Source organism: Bidens hawaiensis, unplaced genomic scaffold, assembly GCF_021521415.1.
Source record: "Bidens hawaiensis isolate Kalapana, Puna unplaced genomic scaffold, B.hawaiensis_p1.1 tig00036168_1, whole genome shotgun sequence".
Taxonomy (NCBI): Eukaryota; Viridiplantae; Streptophyta; class Magnoliopsida; order Asterales; family Asteraceae; genus Bidens; species Bidens hawaiensis.
This window is the reverse complement of record NW_027496303.1, coordinates 64,028-86,496: the sequence shown is the minus strand read 5'-3', so window position 1 is coordinate 86,496 and position 22,469 is coordinate 64,028. Positions and strand designations below refer to the sequence as shown.

Genomic DNA, 22,469 nt, shown 5'->3' with positions numbered 1-22,469 from the left:
AACCGACCCAACTAAATATCGACTCAACGAATCAAATATAAGTAGTTGGTGTATCTCGGGAACCACCCCGGACGATACGTTCCAACCCAAAAATCAAATCGAAAATAGTTTAAGAAATGGATAGTTGGAGTGCCCATGGATTTCCATGGATTTTTCACCCAACTAAGCATTTAAAATAATTTAAAAACACAATTTGGAAGTATAACCGTTTAGCCGGTTATATTTACCACACAAGCGTTTAGCCGATTACAGGTACCACTTAAAGTTATGGTTGTACGACATTGGTCATACCCCCATGCTTCAAGGTGAAGGAGCAAAACAAAACACGGGAATTCTTAATGAATTTCCCACAATAAAAGATAATCTATCAAAAATTAAGAGGATTTCAAAATATTTTGAAAGTTGAGGCATAACCTAGGAATTTGTGTGTGTGCAATAAATAAACAAGATAAATACAATAAAATAATTAATCTAAACAAGCTGTAACAATTTATTAAATAGCACATAAGCCAATTCAGATAAGCACGAATAGGGTTCCTAGCATATGTCTAGGACCATTTCTAACGACCTATCTTATTACCTTTGGCTCTGATACCAATCTGTCACACCTCAACCTAAGGCAGAAATGCCGGGGCGTGATCCGATTGCTCACAGCTCGAAGATACTATCATAATGTAAATGTGACAATATCTATTTAATTATTTTATTTCAAATGTGCACACAATATTCAATACAACAATACAATTTAAATAAATATATACAATCATTTAAATTCAAGTTTTGTCTTCAATGTAACCCTAAGGTCTTTCTAAGTGTCCATAGTTCAACTTCAAGCAACCTGCATATGCGTAGAAAATGGAGTTTTATCAAAAAACATATTGAGTGAGTTTATCACCGATTTTTGACCCCAAAAATAATGTTAATATAATAAATAAGCAAAACGTAATAAATGCGGTAATGAAATCAAACCATAAGCAACTAAATTGTCGACTAAACCATTACCAAGCAAATCGGGCGCCGGTGAATCCACTATGAGCAAATAAATAGAGTAAGACCGTTGCCAAGCGAATCGGGCGGTGGTCAATGAGAACCCTCTCCAAGGGGATATGTCAAACGATTGCATACAAAGATAAATAAGCACAACAAGTAGATTTGATTAATCACACACAATTATACGTTTGCTATTTTTGATATATATGTATAAATATGTATTTATATAAAGCATGATATATGCATATGTCCCCAAAACGTTTTAGAAAACTGAGTAAAATAGCGAAATGATAAAACTCACCGGATCGAATAAACCAAACGAGAATGAATACGACAAGTAAGTGGAAATCACGCTCTTCGAGAATTATCGACAAGAATCCTAATTAAATAATATAATATTATGAACGAATTATAAATGATGTAACACGTATGATGAATTTAGGATTTCGATGTGATTTGAGTTACAATTTTGATTAGTACGTTATGGATTGAAAGATTGCTTTCTAAGGATTATTATTATTCAATTATAAAAGTCATTGTTTGTTATAAAATCGGGTTTATGAATAATTAGTTTAAATAAATATGAGTTGAGATCTATTATGCTAATAACCGTTTAAATATATAATTATGGTAAAGTTTATATCTTAAAATCTTTAATGAAATCCGATGGTAAAAATGTAATTAACACGTTTTAACAAATTAAATACGTTTATTAGGATTTTGTTTAAAATAAATAATACATACATATATACATATATACATATATATACATATAATATATATCTAATAAATATAATCAAATTTTATAAAGACGCTTTACAACGAGAAACATCAATATTAGTGTCGGTTTTTAATAATATAATGAAGATTTATTATTAATGATATGTATATATATATATATAGATGCACGAAAAATTATAACGAGATTATTTGACACGAAACGTGTAACTCTAGGATGTTGGTTTAACTAAAATATTGTTTATTTAATATTTAATATTAATTATAATATATTATAAATAATTAAAACAAATTAAAACCATTAAATAAGAAGAATACCAAAAAAATTTGGCCGGCCGGGACTCGAACCCGCGCCTATGGCCGGACCAGAGGGGAACACACACACACCAGCCAACTGCGCTGGTGTGTCAGTTGGTTTAAGTTTGTAAACCGTTAATTATATACATAAACAATAAAACCCAAATTGATTATGGAACCCTAGATTATCTATCGATCAATCCATTCGGTGTTTGTTAAATTAATGTCAGGGTTTATGTTAAACGCATCAAAACGAACTCAACCATATTATTTATTACCTGATTAGATGTTTGAACAGGGCTTAATTGGAGTTAACAGTGTCGGCCAAAGGATGAACTACGAACAAGTACACAGAGTCGACGATAATCTGATTAACCAGAGGGCTTTGGTTTGTGCTAGGTCTAAAGATATGCAGAAGCAAGCAATTAGGTTATTGTCAAGCTTAAGTTATATATCTGATTTTAGGGTTAGTCGGTTCTTGGAATATATCAATATGCATAATTTATGATCTTGTTTCTTAATTAGTTAGAACGGTTAGGCCGGGAATGGTAAGAACAATCATAAGCATGATTCAATTCTTATTTTAGATCGATAATTGTGGCTCAAGTAATCTAAGAGTCTGCTGCCAAGAGTTTGCTGAACTGAAATAGACTTAAAGTCTACTGATTAATCAACAAAAACCATCTAAATACTTATGCGAGCCTATTAGAAATATAGGTTAATAGCATACTAAGGGAAAGGATCTGAATGTCACTGATGCCACGAGATATCAAAATATATAAAGACAACATATCATTGAAGGAAATCTCTGTATTCAAGAAATACTGCTAAAGAAATATCAACAAGGATTGATCAAAAAGTAAAAGGAAAAGAGCTCGAGAATGTTCATAAAATATGATTGATAGCATGTTAAAATATGACGGTATGGTCATAATACAAGAAAACAAATGACCAGGCTTAAGAGATGGAATTGATTCGATAGATCGAATCCAAAAAGCAATAGAGCTAACATTGGTAAATGTTTAGAATACACAAGGTAAGGTAAATAATTAAACACAACTGGCCATTGTGCTTAGCAATTTACAATTACTTATGATATTCTGAACTATTAATCAATCAAAATGTAAAGTTAGCAACAGGTCCAAAAAGTTTCATCATACTGTATTGACAGTTAAACGCGAGAATCAGATTAGATAGAATCTAATCACAGATTAACGGAGTAAAAACATCCAAACCGAAGACAAGCGAATATCGAGGACGAGATTCATTTCAAGGTGGGGAGGATGTCACATCTAGGAAAAACCCATATTTATTTTGGACTAAAGTTATCAACTTTGAAAGTTGAAGGATTAAAAATATTCTCAAGATAAAGTTATGAGAAAAATGAAATAAGAAAAATAAGCATATTATGTTAAAAAAGTAAGAAAATCCATCCCACGTGAAAAGATGGAAGAAAAGGGAAGCATTCCCCATGGGTATAAATAAGGAAGAAAAGTTTCATCCCACATGGAAACAAGGAAAGAAATGGAAGCTCGTTATAAGGAAGCAAGTTTCCATAGAAATGTTTTAATGTGACTAACAACTCCCCATAGTCCTAGCGGAGGGTGCGAAGCACACGACATGCACGTGCACGGACACGGACTCGGACTCGGACTCAAGCGATGGGCATAATGTGGCGATTTGATGGCGCACTTCGCACGCTCGCATCGCCGCGAGCCTCATAAGGGCCGTTTTAGTATTTTTGGAAAACGAAAGTATGACCAAGAAGTGGCAAGTTATCAAAGACGAAGGACCAAAAGTGAAAAATCTAATTCCATGACCCATCGCGCTACGCGATGAGCCCAGAAAAAGCATCATCGCGCTACGCGATGCTCTTCCCCAGAAATCAGAAAAAAAGGGGGCGCCGCGCTGCGCGATGACCAAGGATCAAGGGGCATCGCGCTACGCGATGATCCCATTAAGAAACAGGTGCCATGTGTCTAGCCACGTGTCAATACGTGGCAGCATCTCAACAATTGCGGCGTTGCGCTAAGTGATGCCACAAGTGAAGGGACCATCGCGCTACGCGATGGTGCCCAATTTCAGCTATAAAGGGGAGGGGTACGGCACATTCCATCTCACACCTCCAACACACATTTCACACACATTTTCACATAGTCAACCTCGATTTGTGTGCCGGTCTTGTGAAACATGCCAAACTCCGAAGCTCTGACGGTTTAAGGTGTAGTACGCGATATAGAGTAAAAGTGCCGCTCGATCAATCTTAGATAACCAACTCCAAATAACCGTACGAGGTAGGGGTTTTGATTAAGTTATTATTTTATTATTATTATTATTATAATAATAGCTTAGACCATAGTCGGGGGTATAGCCCGAACCTTGATCACTGTTAAGTATAATATAACTTTTCATAAGCAAAAGTTATAGTCAAATTACAGTTTCTTTATTATTAAGAAACGTACTCATGTACATGCAAAGGGTATATTTAAATAGTATTTCTTAATGATTAAGAAATATACTATTCATTCACAAAGGTTATAGTTAAAGTAATGTTTCTTCTTGAAGAAGAAACCTGGTATAAATGTTTCTTCCTGAAGAAGAAACCTGACATATAATTATTAAACAAAAAGGACTAAAGGTCCAAATGTTTTATACAAACAAATGATTTGTCAATGTTAAAGCTATACACAACATACTACGGGGTCTGAAGCTAGATTGTAGATCTAGATATTTATTCCAATGTTATACTCGTACTATAGGTCTGAGATAACAGTCAATCAATCAATCTAAAAGCTGAAAAACAAGAAACAGGAATCAGTAACAGAAACTGATTTACAGACAGGGGTCAGTAGCAGAAACTGATCAATATACAGGAATCAGTGTCAGAAACTGATTACAATCATAAAAGGTGAACACGCCTTTGAGAGTCTGAACTGTTTACATAGGATTTACGAATCCTTAAAACTTTGTGTTACAATAATAAGAAACGGGCATACTCAGATTAAGAGTATACATGTGTCTGGATCCATTCATACATGGTGACTCGGAGTTCCCCCAGGCCATGCGTATCATCAAACACGCCTCTAGAAGTCTACTAGACTGTTCAGAGAAATGATATTGTGTATATGATTAATTGTACATGTACTTAGGGTAATTTTAACCCAATTGAGTTGGGTGCCTAATGAGTTTTGTCACAAAGGTATTATTGTTTTTTTCACCATGGTATTACTGAGTCAACGTCATTCACCGGCTGTGTGCTGACGTATTTTTTCCCCCACATTTCAGGGAAACTGTAAAATATAGAAATGACAGGCAGGACTAATAGAAGATTGGAGACATAGTCATTAGAGGTGATCTGATGGCTCATTCAGAATATTATTAATAGATTATATTTTCAAAAGACAGGTATTTGAAATATCAAACAGGTATTCTGGCCCGACATTTTATAAATGAATATTATATTTTTAAGACTTCCGCTAATAACCCGCAACTCTAATATATTTTCAAAACTGGATACCAACCCGGGACGTCGCACCCAGGCCCTGAGTCGGGGTGTGACACCAACTATGGATGTCACACCTAGGACCTAAGTCGGGTTGTGGCATATGCCTCAATACTTAATTATCGAATAAGCGATTAATCGCTTATTGCATAACGAACAAAAAAATAACCAAACGAGTCTTGTTATGATCCGGATATCTCCGGTGGGGGCATCTATAAGTGATATACGTATATTATAAGCCAACTTATTGATATTATGGCTTTAGTACAATAGCAAACTAGTTAAACGAAAACATACTCGTTTAACTACCCGCTATGACTTTAAACGCGAAAGTTAGTTCTGAAACAAGCATTGTATCATCTCTTAAGCCGAAAAAGACCTACAAAACATTTATTTGGGATGTTTTAAGTGATTTGTGAAAATATTTTAAATTTTACGAAAAAATGATATGTTTTAATAAATTTACAAAAAAAAGATGGCCGAAAAACACTCGTTTTCGCGTTGTTTGTCGTACCCGATACATTTTTCTCGTCAAGAACCGAACCCGAAATAAACTTGGACTCGGAATTTCACGTTTGGGCATGTAAAATGAGACTAATGGGCCAAAATTGTGCCCAATTGGGGCCCAAAAAGTCCCAGCCGCCAAAGTGGACTAACCCCCCCCCCCCCCCAGCCCTTTTCATATTTAATCAAGGTTAAAAGATATTTTAGCTCCAACTTCTTGCAACTTCTAGACCCTTGAGCTCTGCTCTTCCATACCCATACAAACCCTAACGTAAATCGCTCTTATTTTGATCATTATAATATGTTTTAGCCATGGTTATACATAAAACATGAACCTTGATTAGTAAAAAATCAATCTTAACCATGCAAAAATTCTGAAAATTGTCCAAAAACATGTTTTGATCTTACACATGGTTAGAAATCTGATTTGATAACTTTTTTTGGCCATAAACACGAATTAGAGGGTTTAAATCGCGTTTTTACGGTTTAAAACCCTAACCGAAACCCTAAGTTTCAAGGCTGGAATTTTTATGATACATGCTTGATTTTGTGATATAGGACCTGTAATTACATTACTTAGAAGATCAAGGACCTGGTAAATTGAGTAAAAGAGTTGAAACGAACGAAAACCGCAAAGGTATTGCCGAGTTACTCGTTTAGGGGATGTTTAGGATTAGATTATGAAGTGCTTGTTGTTAGCATGTGAAATTTTCCAGGGAAATCAGAGACCATATGAATGAGTCCATATCCAAATTTGGTAACTTTTCGACCATCCGATAATATTTGGTGAATTTATTACCGTTTAGGGACGTTTATTTGGGAAAAATACTTAAACTGCTTGAAAAATTATGAAATTTGTGATGAACTCAGGTATGGCATAATATGATCATATATGAAATTTGGTGTCATTTGGAGAACCCTAGCTACGTTTTCTGGATTCGCGTTTATTCGAGTTTTGTTTATTGTTTTTGGCTCGAAAAGGTATGTTGGCCAAATTATTAAGTTCTAGAAATTTTACAGGTTATTTGGATCACTTAGAAAATTTATTGAATTTTTCAGAAATCGTTTGGTATAAAAAGACGGTTTACGGGTTAAAAATATCATATAAAATGAATTTTTATAATTTATTAAATCAACAAATAATTCCAGAAATATTTTTATAAAAATCTACATATTTTAATTAGTGAGTGTATAAAATTTCATGATTTAACGATAAACGGATAATTGCTTGTGCTAATTTGAACGTTAAAAAAATTCAAATCTGATAAAAAACGACAGGTTTATGATTAACGAATCTGTTGGAATATCAAAACACCAAGAATGATCAAAAATCATATTTTTGGATTAATTGAGTAAAACCAAACTTTTTGAGAGAAATCCGGACAATTTGGGTTAATTGTGCGCGTTTTTCTTCAAATCAAACTGAATAAACGGAAATGAGCCCCATAGCAAATCCAGACATATAATCTATGATTTTTCTTTATAAATTTAATCATTTTATCAACCACCAAGTTACCCGAGTTTATGTGAACATACCCGTTTTCTAAACGCGTAAACAATCAACTTGGCCCAGCACGTGAAACGGTGAAACTGAGCCAAGTTCAGTTTTAAACATTAAACATTGAACAATGTCACAATCTAAGCTTATTGGCATGTTATAGGCGTAACAGCTATACCTAGAATAGATATACAGCCCAGTTTAGTATGGAGATTATAATAATATTAAAATATTAATATTATTATAATATTGATTATAGGGACTAAGTGATAGCACGTGAAACAAACCACGAGCTGATATCGCACTAAGTATCTACTAAACCGTGAGTTTCATGACCCCTCTTTTAAACTGTTTTTGTTATGAACTTTTGGGGTGAAAAGCATGTTTATATACATCTATCTATCTGAAAAATGATTCATGATATGAATTATCTTAGTGTTAATGCACGAGAGGTCCCCACAAACACAATGATTGACTATGAGCTGATGAAATGTAAATAGCATTGTTGATTGATAAGTTAGATTGAGATTGTACGGATGCCGAAACATTATGAAATTACAAATGACTACATGTTTATGAAAACACGCTATGTAGTGTTAGGCATAGCAACTTAGGGAATAGCGTGGTCTGTGAGGGCCATGGGGATAGCGTGGTCTGTGAGGGCCATGGGGATAACGTGTTCCGTAATGGCCATGAGAACAACGTGGTCAGTGGAGGCCACGAGGTTAACATAGGCAGTAGAGGCCACGAGGTATGAACAAACAGTCAAGGTTTCACTATAACTTGGCATAATTACACATATATTGATACATACACGCTATACAGTATTAAACGTACTTACTTGAGACAAGTTATGGGCGAAAGGGGGGCCACAGTAGTTGATTTTGTGTGGGAAATGGAGGCACGCAGCACGAACAAACATTAGAAACTCCCTTGTAATTTAGTAGGATTACATTATAAACATACGAACATACATGTGTACAAACAAATGTACTTGTAAACGTATATACATACATACGTATATAAATGCGTACGCACGAACTATAACCGTTGCGGTTACGTATAACTGTTTTGTTGAAATTCGTGAAACTCACCAACTACTTGTAGTTGACCCGTTTTAACATGTTTTTCAGGTTTATCGGATTTGGATTAGAAAGCTAAGGTGCTATGTGTTTGACTTATGATCAATGTTGGGTGAATTGATGCAAGTATGCTAGTAAGAAGTAAAGCAGCTAAACGGGCTGGTTTTGATTTGTATCACCTAGTTTGTAAAATAAATGAAAACGATGTAAAATATTGTAAATTAGCCTGTATTATTCTTTATAACAATATGGTTGATACTAGAGGTGTCTGTTACATTACCGTGTTACGCTTTCGTAAATTGCTTAACGGGGTGTGACAACTAGTGTGGTGCAGGGGTCGGCCGACCCCTGTGAAATTTTTGTTTTTAATAGTATATATGCGTTAAAATTTCAACCGACCCTATGAAATTTTGACACCGACCCCAATAGAATATGGTTGATAGAAGTAGAGAGTATTTGAGATGAAAAGGAGAACAGGCGAAACTAAGAGTCAGATTTCTCCATTGACAGCCCAATGTTCTAACTTTTTATTGGGTCACACTTCATATCATTACAACAAAATGAAAGTTTACATGCATTCACTTTATAGAATTATAGTTCATCGACTTAAACATAAATCAATGTTGAATACTTTAAAATTATGATTTTTTAAAAATAACTCTTTTAAGTCCTATTGTCTTAGCCATTCATTCATTTGTTTATTAATTATTTAAAACTTAATATATTTCGAGAAGTTTATGATTTGTTTTTATTTTTAATTTATAAACAGATGTATGAACGTTTAGAAACAAAAGAGGGGGAGCATGCTATGTTTAAGATAACCAAAGCCAGGGAGCGTAAAAGGCAAGATCTAGGGCCTGTGAAGTTTATAAAGGATACGGATGGGCAAGTACTGGTAAAGGAGCAAGATATCAAGCTAAGATGGCAAACCTACTTCTAAAACCTTTTTAACATTGGGAGAGCTTACCAAGAAGAATATGACTACACAACCTCTCAACGACAACAACCGAATAATTGCTACTGCCGACGGATCACACGGGAAGAGGTGCATATTGCACTTAGGAGAATGGGAAGAGCTAAGGCGGTGGGCCCAGACAACATACCCATCAAGGTGTGGAAGTGTCTTGGAGAATAAGGAGCCATGTGGTTAACTACTTTGTTCAATATTATCCTCAAATATGGTAAGATTCCAGACCAATGGAGGAGCAGCGTCGTAGTCCCTATCTATAAGAACAAAGGAGACACCCAGTGTTGTGGTAATTACCGAGGAATCAAACTACTAAGCCATACTATGAAGCTATGGGAAAGAGTGATTGAGGTTAGACTTAGATGGCAAACTCAGGTTACGGTAAACCAATTTGGCTTCATGCCGGGGCATTCCACCACAGAGGCAATACACATCATAAGAAGATTAATGGAAAAGTACAGGGAGAAGAAGCGCGACCTTCATATGGTGTTCATTGACCTTGAAAAGGCGTACGACAGCGTACCACGCCAAGTGCTTTGGGAATGCCTAGAGGGTAGAGGGGTCCCGAGGAAATATATAGAGATAATTATGGATATGTATGCCATGAGCGCTACAAGTGTTCGTGCACCCGTGGGGGATACTGACTTCTTCCCCGTGGAGGTAGGTCTTCACCAGGGGTCAGCGTTGAGCCCGTTTCTTTTTGCGGTAGTCTTAGACGAGCTGTCAAAGTCGATTCAGGAAACACTTCCATGGTGCATGATGTTCGCAGACGATATTGTGTTAGTTGCTGAGAGAAAACTAGATCTTAACATGAGACTAGAGGAGTGGCAAACAACTTTAGAGAGAAAAGGCTTAAGGATTAGTCGTTCTAAAACGGAGTACTTACACTATGATTTTTGTGGAGTAAATGATATTGAGGACATCCAAATCACCATTGAAGGGCAAGTGGTTCCACAGGTAACGAAGTTCAAGTATCTAGGATCGTTTATCCAGAGCGATGGGGAGTTAGACAGTGATGTGGCCCATCAACTTCAGGTAGGATGGTGTAGATGGAGAGCAGCCACAGGTATATTGTGCGACAGGAGATTCCCAACTAAACTAAAAGGAAAGTTCTATAGGGTCGCAGTTAGACCTACAATGTTATATGGAACATATTGTTGGGCCATCAAGAAGGCACAAACACGGAAGATGGAGGTAGCAGAGATGAGAATGCTACGCTGGATGTGTGGGCACACAAGATTAGACCGAATAAGAAACGGTGTGTTTCGGGAGAGATTAGGGGTGGCTAACATATCCGACAAAATAAGAGAGTGGAGATTGAGATGGTTTGGACATGTGAAAAGAAGACATACAACGAATCTTGTTAGGTCCGTAGAAAACATTACTATAGAGGGGAGAAGGGGTAGAGGTCGACCTAAATTGACTTGGGATGAGAGGATTAGACATGATTTGTTAGAACTAAACCTCTCTGAGGACATGGTTGATGATAGAAATTCTTGGAGACGTAGAATTAAGGTTGATGATTTTTAGGGAGAAAGTAATACCTTAGGGCCATTTTGTTTTCTCATATATTATGTAGCCCCTTTTGTGCATGTTATTCTTGTTATTCTTTTATCCCCCGTATTACGGGGGTTGTTTTACATTATTCGTTTTTAATAGTTATACATGTATATTTAGATTTTAATTTTATTTATTGTAAGAAAGTTAATAATTAATATACTTGAGATTTGATGATGAAATGGTTTCACAAATAAATGATATGTTATAATCCGGTTTAAAAGCTATCTGGTTTTGATGATACCCATTACCCGTTTATTTTCTTTATTATAAAATTGTTTCTTAATTATAAATATTATCTTTTTTTTAAATAAAATAGGATATTAATTTTTAGTATATTCCTATTTTATAAGATTTTCATATCAAATATTTGATGAGATTATTTTTTAATATAATGAGATGTTATAACCCGTTTAAGAGCTATCTGGGTTTGGTGAGACCTTTACCCGTGAATTCGGGTCAAATGCGTGAGAAGCCTTCATTTACAAATAAAGTAATCTGATGGCTTGAGAGAATGATTGTTTTATATTTTCGTTTTTTAATATTTATTTTTTGGATTTTAATTTTCTTTATTGTAAAAAAGTTAATAATATACTTAGGGTTTAATGATGAAAGAGTTTCATAAATAAATGATATGTTATAACTCGTTTAAAAGCTATCTGGATTTGGTGACCCATGACCCGCTTATGTTTTTTAATATAAAATTGTTTATTAATTATAAATAATATCTTTTTCTTTTTAAATTGGATATTAAATTTTAGTATATTCCTATTTGTTAGGATTTTCATATCAAATAATTGGTAAGATTAATTTTTAATTTAATGAGATGTTATAACCTGTTTAAGAGCTATCTGGTTTTGGTAAGACACATACCTATGAATTCGAGTTAAATCAATGAAAGGCCTCCATTTAAAAATCAAGAAATCTGGTGGCTTCCATAAAAGGGGGGAGCGACCACATCGCGACACATAGGATTTTTGGGTTTTCATTTATATATATTATAGATATACTATTACCATTATTATTACTAAGTGTTGTTATTAATTATGTCACTGTGGACTTTTGACTTCCTTTTACCTCCCACATACATATGATTCTTAGAGCTGAGATTCTCTCTGCAAGCCATCTCTCTGTACTTTTGGATAGAGGTACGGCGTGCCTACATACCATCCTCCCCAGACCCTGCTTATAGCTTTGCTATTGGTGGAATTTTCCACCGGGTATGATTGATTGATTGATTGTTTACCGAAAGTTTATTATTTATTAGTTTTTTATAGGCCTAATAACATTTCTATTGCATAGGTATACCCACTTGCTTAGAAATGTCAAAGCAGAAAGCAGATGGTATTATGATTAGATTTAAAAAAAATGAAAATCCATAGATAATAACTTTAAATGTATTGTATTTAATTATGTTTGAAGCATGTTTTTTGTTTATATGATTTTGTTTGATTATTCTTTTTCTTTTTTTTTATATGACATGACCCGATTTAACCTGACCGGAACGGCTAAACCGAGCTAAAAAAAATTATATACCAATTTGATCCGAACCGAACAACCGAACTAGATTGAAAAAAAATTTTATATCGATAGTCCACTGACCCAAAAAAATTCCGACCCCTGTTAGAATTTTTTCTAGATCCGCCACTTACAAGTCAATTGAGTCGTTTACTTAAACCATAACTCAATTGAACAACACAAAGCATTGCAATAAGCATCACAACAACGGTTTTATACACCCTAAAAGAGTACACTTGAAACAAACACCATCACAAGAGTGAGAATTTAACAATTATGACATTTAAAGCGTTTGCGATAACTAATTTAAACAGGCACCATGCTGCTGAATATACGCTTTAAGCTAGGACATGCAGTCCGTAATTTTCCCACACTCGCTGGACTTATCTGTTCAAGTTCCACAGAAAATAATAATAAGAACAGCAGCAGCAGCAGCAACAACAACAATAAGCATTTCTTGACAGAAAAATGGTTTAAAAACTGAAAAATTTTTAACAGATGACTTACTTTCTGACAAAAACGAACAAACAGCGTCTCAAGCATGTTACAATGTGATATGGCAGACTCAACTGCTGCCTCACTAATATTGCAAGACTAATGAAAAGGTAAAAAGATTCAGAAATGATACAAAATAAATTGTGGAAGGTCACACTTAGTGATGTAGTAAAGCATACCTGCAGAAAGAGGCTGGTTAATCGTGGACAGTCAAGCTTCAAGATTTCCAATGAGCTGCAATTGCTGAAGTAGCAAAAACAGATAAATACAGTTTTTAAACTATTTCGTCATTATAAAAGCAAATATAATACCACAAAGTTTCACCTTAGATTGAGAAAGCACAAACTAAAACACGCCACATCGACTTCTTTCAGGTACGCAGATAGCGACATGTTTAATGATGATAAATTAGAAAAATGAGCGATTGAAGGGATGAGTACTTTCTTGATATTTGGGCACCCGACACAGTTGAGATTTTGTAAAAAAGGCTGATGCACGCGATCAACAGTAAAACTCCAATTTAGGTCATGCATATTCACACACCCATTTAAACTGACATGAGTTAACTGAGTGCAGCAAGCAAGCAGCTCTTCTATGGAAGCCTGGCACAAGCTCCCGTATGATAAAGTCCAATTCCCGAAGTTTTGGGAGGGCCTCGTCTTTGTAAAGTGGTTTAAGTGATGAGTCAGTGAGATACTTGCATGCTTGCAATTTCAAAACCTTCAATAGACGGATAAAAATGTAAGCCAAAAAGCAGGATTTAAAAAAAGTTAATATAAATATGTAGCAATATAATATAAAACACTAACCTTTAACTGGCAACAGGAATCGAATACAGGTTGCAAGCTGGTTAAGAATGTGTAAGAAAGATCAAGTGACGTCAAATTATGAAGCCGACAAAGAGATTTGAGTCCATCAGAACCGACGGATGTGCACGACATCAGAATAAGTGATTCAATAAGAGGACACAAGGCGGTAGCTGCAGATAAGCAGTCATCCTTCAGCTGGCTGCATTTGTGGAACATAAAGCATTAGCATCTTAATAAAGAACTCAAAAAGTGACAGAAAGGTAAATTCACATGACCTGCAAAAGGAAGCATCTAGAGATGTTAGCAGTGGGCAGTTTATAGATGCTTCTGATAGAACACCACAGCCTGAGTTCAAGCGACACCATAGCTGGTGCTTCGATCGTGAGTGTATTTAGTTTTGGGCATATTCCCAAATTAAGAGATCGAAGGCCAACCTAGCAGAAGAAAAATGAGATTTTCAAGCGTATTTTAATTTACAACTTAATATTGTGCAATAAACGAGTCACTTACTGAACTACATATTGCTCTTTCAAGATGATCACATCCATCCAAAGACACTTGCTCAAGATAAGGGCAATTTAGTTCAAGAGAAGTAATACCACGACAGCCAGCAAGTGAAAGACTAGCTAAGGATGTGCTACAGAATGCGACAGCTGTCAAGCTCTGAGCAAATGTGAACAGCACAATCAGATACTCTAAACTTAATGGACTTAATGTTCACAACTTCACATAAAGTGTGTATACAATATACATACCTCACAGTTATCAAGAATTAATGATTTCAGCATGGGACATCCACTGCCATCACTGAAAACTTCACATATAGAATTTGTCAAAGATTCACAGTCTGTGAGGTCAACTTCTTGTAGAGACTGACATTGCAGCTCTAAAGAAGTTAAACTTTCCTGTTTTTGCAAAGCCAGTTTCTGCAAAAAAGAAAAATAAAAAAAACAAATAACAAGAATTCAAGCATTTGGGCAAAAAATTAGGAATCTAAAAGAACAAATACAACTGAACCATACTTGCAGTGTGTTTGATACAATGTTGATTCGCTGGAGTGAAGGATAGTTGGAAATTTTAATGGACAATAATACCAAACTTCTTAAACTCAAGTCCACAAATCTGCAACCATATTAAGAAAACAAAAATGAATAATGCTGACAGAATATATTCCCATAAGGGAAAGTAATTAATTGAGTGTAGTGCATTATACTTGCGACAATGTACGAGTCTTATATTCAGCAAACGAGGAAGATCCAATAGCACGGATGTCAATAAACTGCAATTATCAAGCTCCAAAACCTGTGGGATTAAAAAGGTTACAAACAAATGTCCTGCAAAATTTAGCAGCTGTATCTAAGACAACAGAACCAATTCTCACCTCCAACATATAGCTATTTGCTATGGCAGCCATAGAAGCAGAAGTTATGCCTTCACAGCTATGAAGCTTGAGAACAGTCAGCATAGGCAACCTTACAGACTTCAATCAAACAAAAAAGAGTAGATTATGAATAAAAAAATTAACCAGCATATTTGATAAATCATATAAAAGTCAGTTTGGTTGGTAAATTGCAAAATTACCTCAAGTGAGATGTTTGGACAGTATGATGCATTCAAAACATGAAGATTTTCACAAGTGGAAATTTCACGTAATGTTTCATCACTAACGCACGAACAGTTAGACATATCCAAAGACTCGAGGAGAGGACATGATGTTACTGCTGACCTAATTGCAACATCTAGAAGCTTGTGACAAGATGCTATATCAAGATCATGCAAAAGAGGGCAGTTCAGTACAGCATGTGCCATGCTGCTTCGCTTCAAGGATAAAGTCCGAAGATGGGGGCACCTGGCGAAAAGATAAGGACTTCATTAGCAAAAAATATATCATGCAACCATATATAACTATACTAGTACTTTTATACATCATTACCTGACAGAAATACGGACCACATGACATTTCACAATTTGTATGTGTTGCAAACTATCATGGTATAGTGGTATCTCGTGGATGCCATTTCCAAGAATAGCATCAGTCACAATCAAACTGTTTAACATAGTGCAGTCGGTTAAAGCTTGGAAAAATGTCTCCCCTAATTGTCCTTTTCCCAAGGTTAAAAACTTAAGATCCCTGAAAGAAGTCATATGCATAGCAAGTTAACTCAATATTCGATGATGATGTAGTGTTAACCTTTTAAGTAATGAAAAGTGATCACCTTAAGGAAGAAATTGCTTGCATCACAAGCGTGTGGATAGCCGGACACCCATTAATGTTCACTTGAGTAGCATTTGGATATCGGCGGCACATGTCTTCAACTGAATATATTGTATGTTAGTAGGATTGTGTAATTGCACTAAGAACTTAATTGCAGGAAACCAGTTAGCAATATAGTTTAGAGTGAATTAGCCATCCAAACTTATAGAAAAATTCAGATTCTCGATTACTTTTGCAGAAAACAAAAAGACCTTGTCAATTTATCACTCTCAATACTAAATAATATAGCTATGAGTTCAAACTTCAAAACCGATCTAAAGCTTGGCTAGACTAATAACTAGCACCAGTAAACCTAACACAAAACCTCAAATCACAGACCAAAAGCATGATAATAGCACAGAGCTAATAAAAGTTAGACAGTATGAAGCACAGGTACACAACTTTTGTATAGTCTAGTTTGGAATCTAAAATAGTGAGAGAGAAGTATACAAAAGAGAATATCTTCAATACTGATGTAACATAGATATTATACAAACGCTGAAAGTGTCCACATGAAGCGGCATGAGCATTAATTTCCTAACATCCAAATTGTCATAAAAAGATTGCGACGTGCTTATCAACAAACACTTTTTTTTTGCGCTGCTGACGTACAGAACCATCTGTATAAAGACAGGCACGTGCTTGAGAACGAGAAGTAATAACTTTAATATGAGGCTATGAGCACGCATATACTGCATGTGTAACAAATTTGTGACGCATAACCCAACATGTATTAATTGTGTTGTATTCGCACAACCCAAACATGTATGCATTCCTAATTGTGTTGTATATGTAAAGTTGGTTCAGATTCTCAGTATCAGCAATTCGAAATTAATCTCCAAATGACTTTGCTGAAAAAATAACAACACGTACACTTCCCAACCACCTATCATTTGAAGTTATCACAAAAACTATTGACAGTTGTGATAGACCGGTAACAATCACATATTTAACTTCATCTAAGTACAAATTTACTCCTAGTTAAAAGCATATTAAGATGTTTAGAGCGAGGACCACCTACATCAACCACGCGTATCATTAAAAGCAATGAAAAACCTAGGGTATGTACACGCCTTAACTTGATCTAGCAAATAATGTAGGTTTGAAATGTTAATCAGGCTGGACAATTGTTCTTCTAGAGCAAATTCAATTCACGAGTTCCGTTTTAGGTTGTTTAATTATTTCTGGCAAAATAGAATAAAAGAATCTTACATTGATGTGGAGATATGTTCCTGTTCTCAAAATTTAAGAACCTCCAGAAATCTTCATGTGCACTCGCTATGTGCCACTGCCGGCAAACCTTAGCTGCTCTACAAAGATTAATATGATCCAAGAAAGAAAAAACCTAACAAGACAGAAGAATAATCATTAGCTCATATTATCAATAACTTTTCAAAAATATAACAAAAGAGCAATGTATACCATATGCAACAAGTCATCTGTAAGATCCAATCGAATCGCTGAATCATCCATCTCTGGCGACGCGTTTTCATCTTCCTCCATTCTCCAGTTATCAGACACGAAAGGACTCGCAGTGTCATCGGATGCCAAACTCTGGTACTCTTTGTCAGCCATACTAAAGAGCCTGCTTTCTTGAAAAGAATCCGATAAAAGAAAGCTATGACAATCCCTAAAATAACAACACACAGTCACAAAAGAATCACTAAGTATTAACCATTAACAAAAAGATTGTGACTCGCAGCGCAAGGGAATGAAGTTTGGGACGTTTACTGTGCGAATGGCGATCAATTCCGACCCGGAAGGATCTCGGCCTAAAGTCAAATTCAAATTAACCTCAGGAGTACTAGTACCTTCTCCTAGCTGCAATTGTAAGCTTAATCCATCATCATTTCCTAAAAAAGCCTGTTTTTGAATCATTTTGTTATTATCGTCTTCCAAATCTTCTTCTTCTTCTTGATGCACAGACAAACATACAGACTTTATTTATAATTATTTCGTCTTCCAAATCTTCTTCTTCTTCTTGATGAATCATTTCGATTATCACATTTTCATCTCCTAACGCCTTCAGATTGGATCAATTGTACTGTATAAATTGATCTTAATATTATTATTACTGTTGTTCGATATTATAAACCCTAGGGATTTGTAGAATAGTAATAATATCGACTTAATTGGTAATTACAGTCCAAGAAAGAAAGAAAGAAGCATTAAATTCAAAGGAAAGAATTGGGTGTTTTTTATTACAAGAGAAATGGGTCGTAATGTAATGAGGAAGTGAGTTTCAGGTGGGCATCAGATCGGATCGACAGTATAAAAAGGAATTGAATTGAATTGAATTGAATTGAATTGAATGGAATGGTTCTGTTCGGTGCGAGAGGAAGAAAAAAGAAAGTGACCACTAATTACTTTCTCTACCGCAGATTTCGGCTCTCTTGTTATTATTTGCATATTTACTTTACTTTCCCTAAAATATCCATTTTCTATTTCCATTTCCATTTCGAACAACGTAATAATAATTTATTATGTGTAAGATTCTGATAATAAATAAATGATATATGTTTATCTTGGAGACTTATACTGACATGGTTCTTTAGAAAGAATAGGACTATTTACGAATTCAACAAAAACGTAAATATATAACCAAATTAATTTCTTTCATTTAGTAACCAACTATGGAAAATGTGATATTATTAGAGTCGATAGCCACTTCATGTAAGTTTATTACGTGTTAGCTACCCGAGTTCAAAGGGTCATGAACTAGTAATATTATAACTTCAAGATCAGCAAATATGATTTTTAAAAGATTGAGTTGGCAATTCAAAAGGGGGTAGTTTGCCCGCTTGCTTTCTGTTTCGATGTAATTGTTACTATGATCTTCTAAATGAATATATATGTCCATTTATTAAATAAAATAAAATAAAAGGTTTCATGTTTAAATCACATAAAATTAGCATCGTCATTTACAAAAGATACATAGTTTTATAACTTTTGGACCAGAAATGAGTGTTTAATCATCATCATCCATTTATAAAGAACAAGTGATAAGCCTTTATTTTCATCTTTGATACCTAGAAAGTCCACGTATATAACTAAGTTTTGAGTAAATATGTATAATGAGTTGAATATCATGTTAAGATGATAACTATAACTTATTTATGGTTAAATTTTGTTGAGAGAACTTAAAGCTTTCATTTTTGGCAAATATAGAAGATTTGATAATGAGACCTTTCTATGTTATGAACACCATTGAGAACACTTAAAGCTTTCGTTTTTGACAAATGTAGACGAAGCCTTTCTACATTATGAGCATGTTGTAATTATCTACAGTTGTATTATTATGGTGATAATCGTGGGAAAATAATCACAATTATGGTGTATGTTATATGATGTGCTAAAAGTAGTTATATAAAAACATACTAATCTAGACATTAAGTAATAAATTCTAGACTCTTAAACTTAACTAAACTACTAACCGGCAAGTGAACCGATCGACTCTAATATAGCTAAGTAAGTCCGGATATCGAACCCACAGGACTCTTTAAATTACGTTAACTAGCTAAATTTATACTTAACTACAGACACGACTATTTATCTATTATTATTAGGGGATTTTACTTAAAAACTAAAATTAAACTAACTAAAGACTTAAAAACGACTTAACCCTAGACTTAATTCAATTTATGACAAGATAACTACCTATGCTAGAATCCCCTAAATTTCAGTTATCAATTAACCCGGGATAATACTTAGTTATGGAACTGGGATCGTAAAATAGAAGCTTAAGAGAAAACCTGAACAGGACCCCTGACCTTTCTCAAGAGACACCTATGGATTTCTAATAAGTTTTAACGCACACCAGTATTAAAAATCAAGTTTCCTTACGGTCACCTAATTGATTACAAACTAGTTCATTTATACGAAATCCTACCTTACAGCGCGGAAATCAATGGCAGTCAAATATATTCAATTGACTCGATAGACAAAGTTAACCTATCAAACCTAGACGGACTCCTTACGAAGAACTAAATCTAGCAATCCTGATCAACAAAGACCTATCAATAACCTAACACCTTACAGCTATTTAGGTTAGCAGCACACTTAGGTTTATTTGATTAACTAATACTATTCCTATGATCTTAATGCATATCAATCATAAAATAATCAAGAACACAAAGTAATTGACCTAATAGCGACCTATCATAATGACAAACAATAATCAAGGCAACTATGGAATAATAATAATTAATCAAACAATCCTAAATATCCATATGTATTAATTTAATATAATTAAACCTTTTAACTAGTTCATAAAAACCGTAACGATAAATAAATCCCAGGTCAAAATCAAACATCAACAAATGTTCATCATAAGCCTAGGCAGTCTATAATGTTTAGCCTAGCATCTTAAAATTAAACAAAACAATAATAGACGAAATTATGACGAAAATAAATAAGAACGGAAGATTAAAGGCGATAAAACCTGTGGTCTTCGTTCTTGGATGATAAGCACTTTGCCAGCTGATTCCTAGCCTTCAAACCCACCAAATATTGCAATCCTAAGCTCCAGGAAACTCCAAATTCGGCTCTGATTCGCAGGGTATGCTCAGGATTAAGTTTAGGGGTGTTTAAATAGGTTTTCTGGGCCCAAAACTGATAAAAACCGAAGAAAATACGCGAAACGGGATGCCCGGCCCGCCGCGCGGCGGGATTTGGCCTCCCGGTCGCGCGGCGCTCCGAATGAGGGGGGCTAACCGGTCCAGTTCGTTTTCTGATGCGGTCCGGTTCAATTCTGATTCTCTGGTTCACCGGTTTAGCTTGTTTTAGCTCTTTTTTCGTCCTTTTTAACCATAAACAAGTCTCGAAACCTACATTATTCAAATATGTTAGTAACATACAAATTCTAATAAAAACCAAACGGAAACTAATAAAATATTATATTAAATATACAAAGAATTTATATATATTTAGCATTATATCATTATATAATCAACATCCATGACCATGTGGGTGTATGAAAGATGCCTAAAAGAGTATGTTGATCTAGTTATAAATTAGGGCATTCTTATCGATTGAATTATAAACTATCTTTTAAGAAAAAGAATGGACTTAGCAGCATAGAATATATGTAGCCTAAAAGATTAGAATGCACACAGCATGTTGAGATTAACTAAAGAATGTTGTAAATGTTTCGTAAAACTTGTTTGTTTTGAGTTTCTTTATGAGATCATACATTAACCCCTAATGTTTTAACATGTTTTGATTGCTTTAAACTATGGGAGAAAAGGGATCGAAATCAGTTTTCAATCAAAGTGGATTTTAACTGAATTTTTAACTTTTGTCTAGATTTTGGATTGCTCAATAAAATCATATAATAATAACCCGTATTCATCCGAGGTTTATTTTACATTGCTTAAAAGCTCTATGAGAATGATTTCAACACATTTTTAGATAGAAAGGGGAAAAATCAATATATGTATAAAAACGATAACATAAAACAACGGTGCATACTGCATATATAATAAAGCTAAAAAAATGTAGTTGAAAAGTTAGCTAAGTCTACTACAGTCCATCTTTGAACATATTAAGCCATCTTTGAACATATTAAGCCAATTCAAGTTGTACATTGGTCAAAACATATATGAAGAGTCGTTATATTTAAGATAACCTTATTTACCCTTCTACTGTTTCTTATATTTTTACAAATGGAATAATAGATTATCATCATAACATAACTTGATTCAAGCAAGTTACTATTATGTTCTCAACTTTCAATCAATCAAGTACACAAAGTTTAACAAATCATCAAAATAGTCACAAATATTATTTTATTTTATTAGCTAAGGTCTCTTTAAGTGTTTATTCATTTTAGCTTCAACCAAATGATAACCTGCAACTGCGTACAAAAGAATATGGATTTGTCAACACGAGATTGAGTGAGAAAAGTCATCAGTTTTGACACTAATAATAATTAATAAAATGAGCAAAGCTAACATTGTGAGTATAAATCAATCAAACCATGAGCAAATAATTGTGTCAGTTGATCATTACCTTGCGAATCGGGCGTTGGCTACTATGACCAGCATATACAAATGTAAGTGTCGGTAGACCATCGTTATGCGAATCGGGCTTTGGCTACTAAGACAGCGTATGATCATACAAAATAAATTCCGAAAAGCGAGTCATAGTAACCATGCGAATGTGGTAAGACGACATGGCAAGTTTTCTGATCCAACCAAACCTGAGACTTATACAAAATAATGTTGTTGCCATATGAGTTAAAATAGGTTTCTTTTTTTT

At 34.6% G+C, this 22,469-nt stretch overlaps 1 pseudogene across 1 annotated transcript; it reads right to left on the bottom strand.

Moving 5' to 3' along the window:
* Window positions 1–12,952: 12,952 nt before the first annotated feature.
* LOC143588198 (F-box/LRR-repeat protein 15-like) lies at window positions 12,953–17,835 on the bottom strand (annotated as a pseudogene). Its single transcript, XR_013145061.1, has 16 exons — window positions 17,634–17,835; window positions 17,424–17,556; window positions 16,174–16,273; window positions 15,891–16,088; window positions 15,539–15,806; window positions 15,339–15,437; window positions 15,171–15,259; window positions 14,980–15,079; window positions 14,713–14,883; window positions 14,468–14,620; window positions 14,233–14,391; window positions 13,958–14,156; window positions 13,473–13,868; window positions 13,328–13,391; window positions 13,161–13,247; window positions 12,953–13,040 (listed from the first exon to the last, which is right to left on the bottom strand). The product of XR_013145061.1 is annotated as an F-box/LRR-repeat protein 15-like (transcript).
* Between the last annotated feature and the right edge of the window lie 4,634 nt (window positions 17,836–22,469).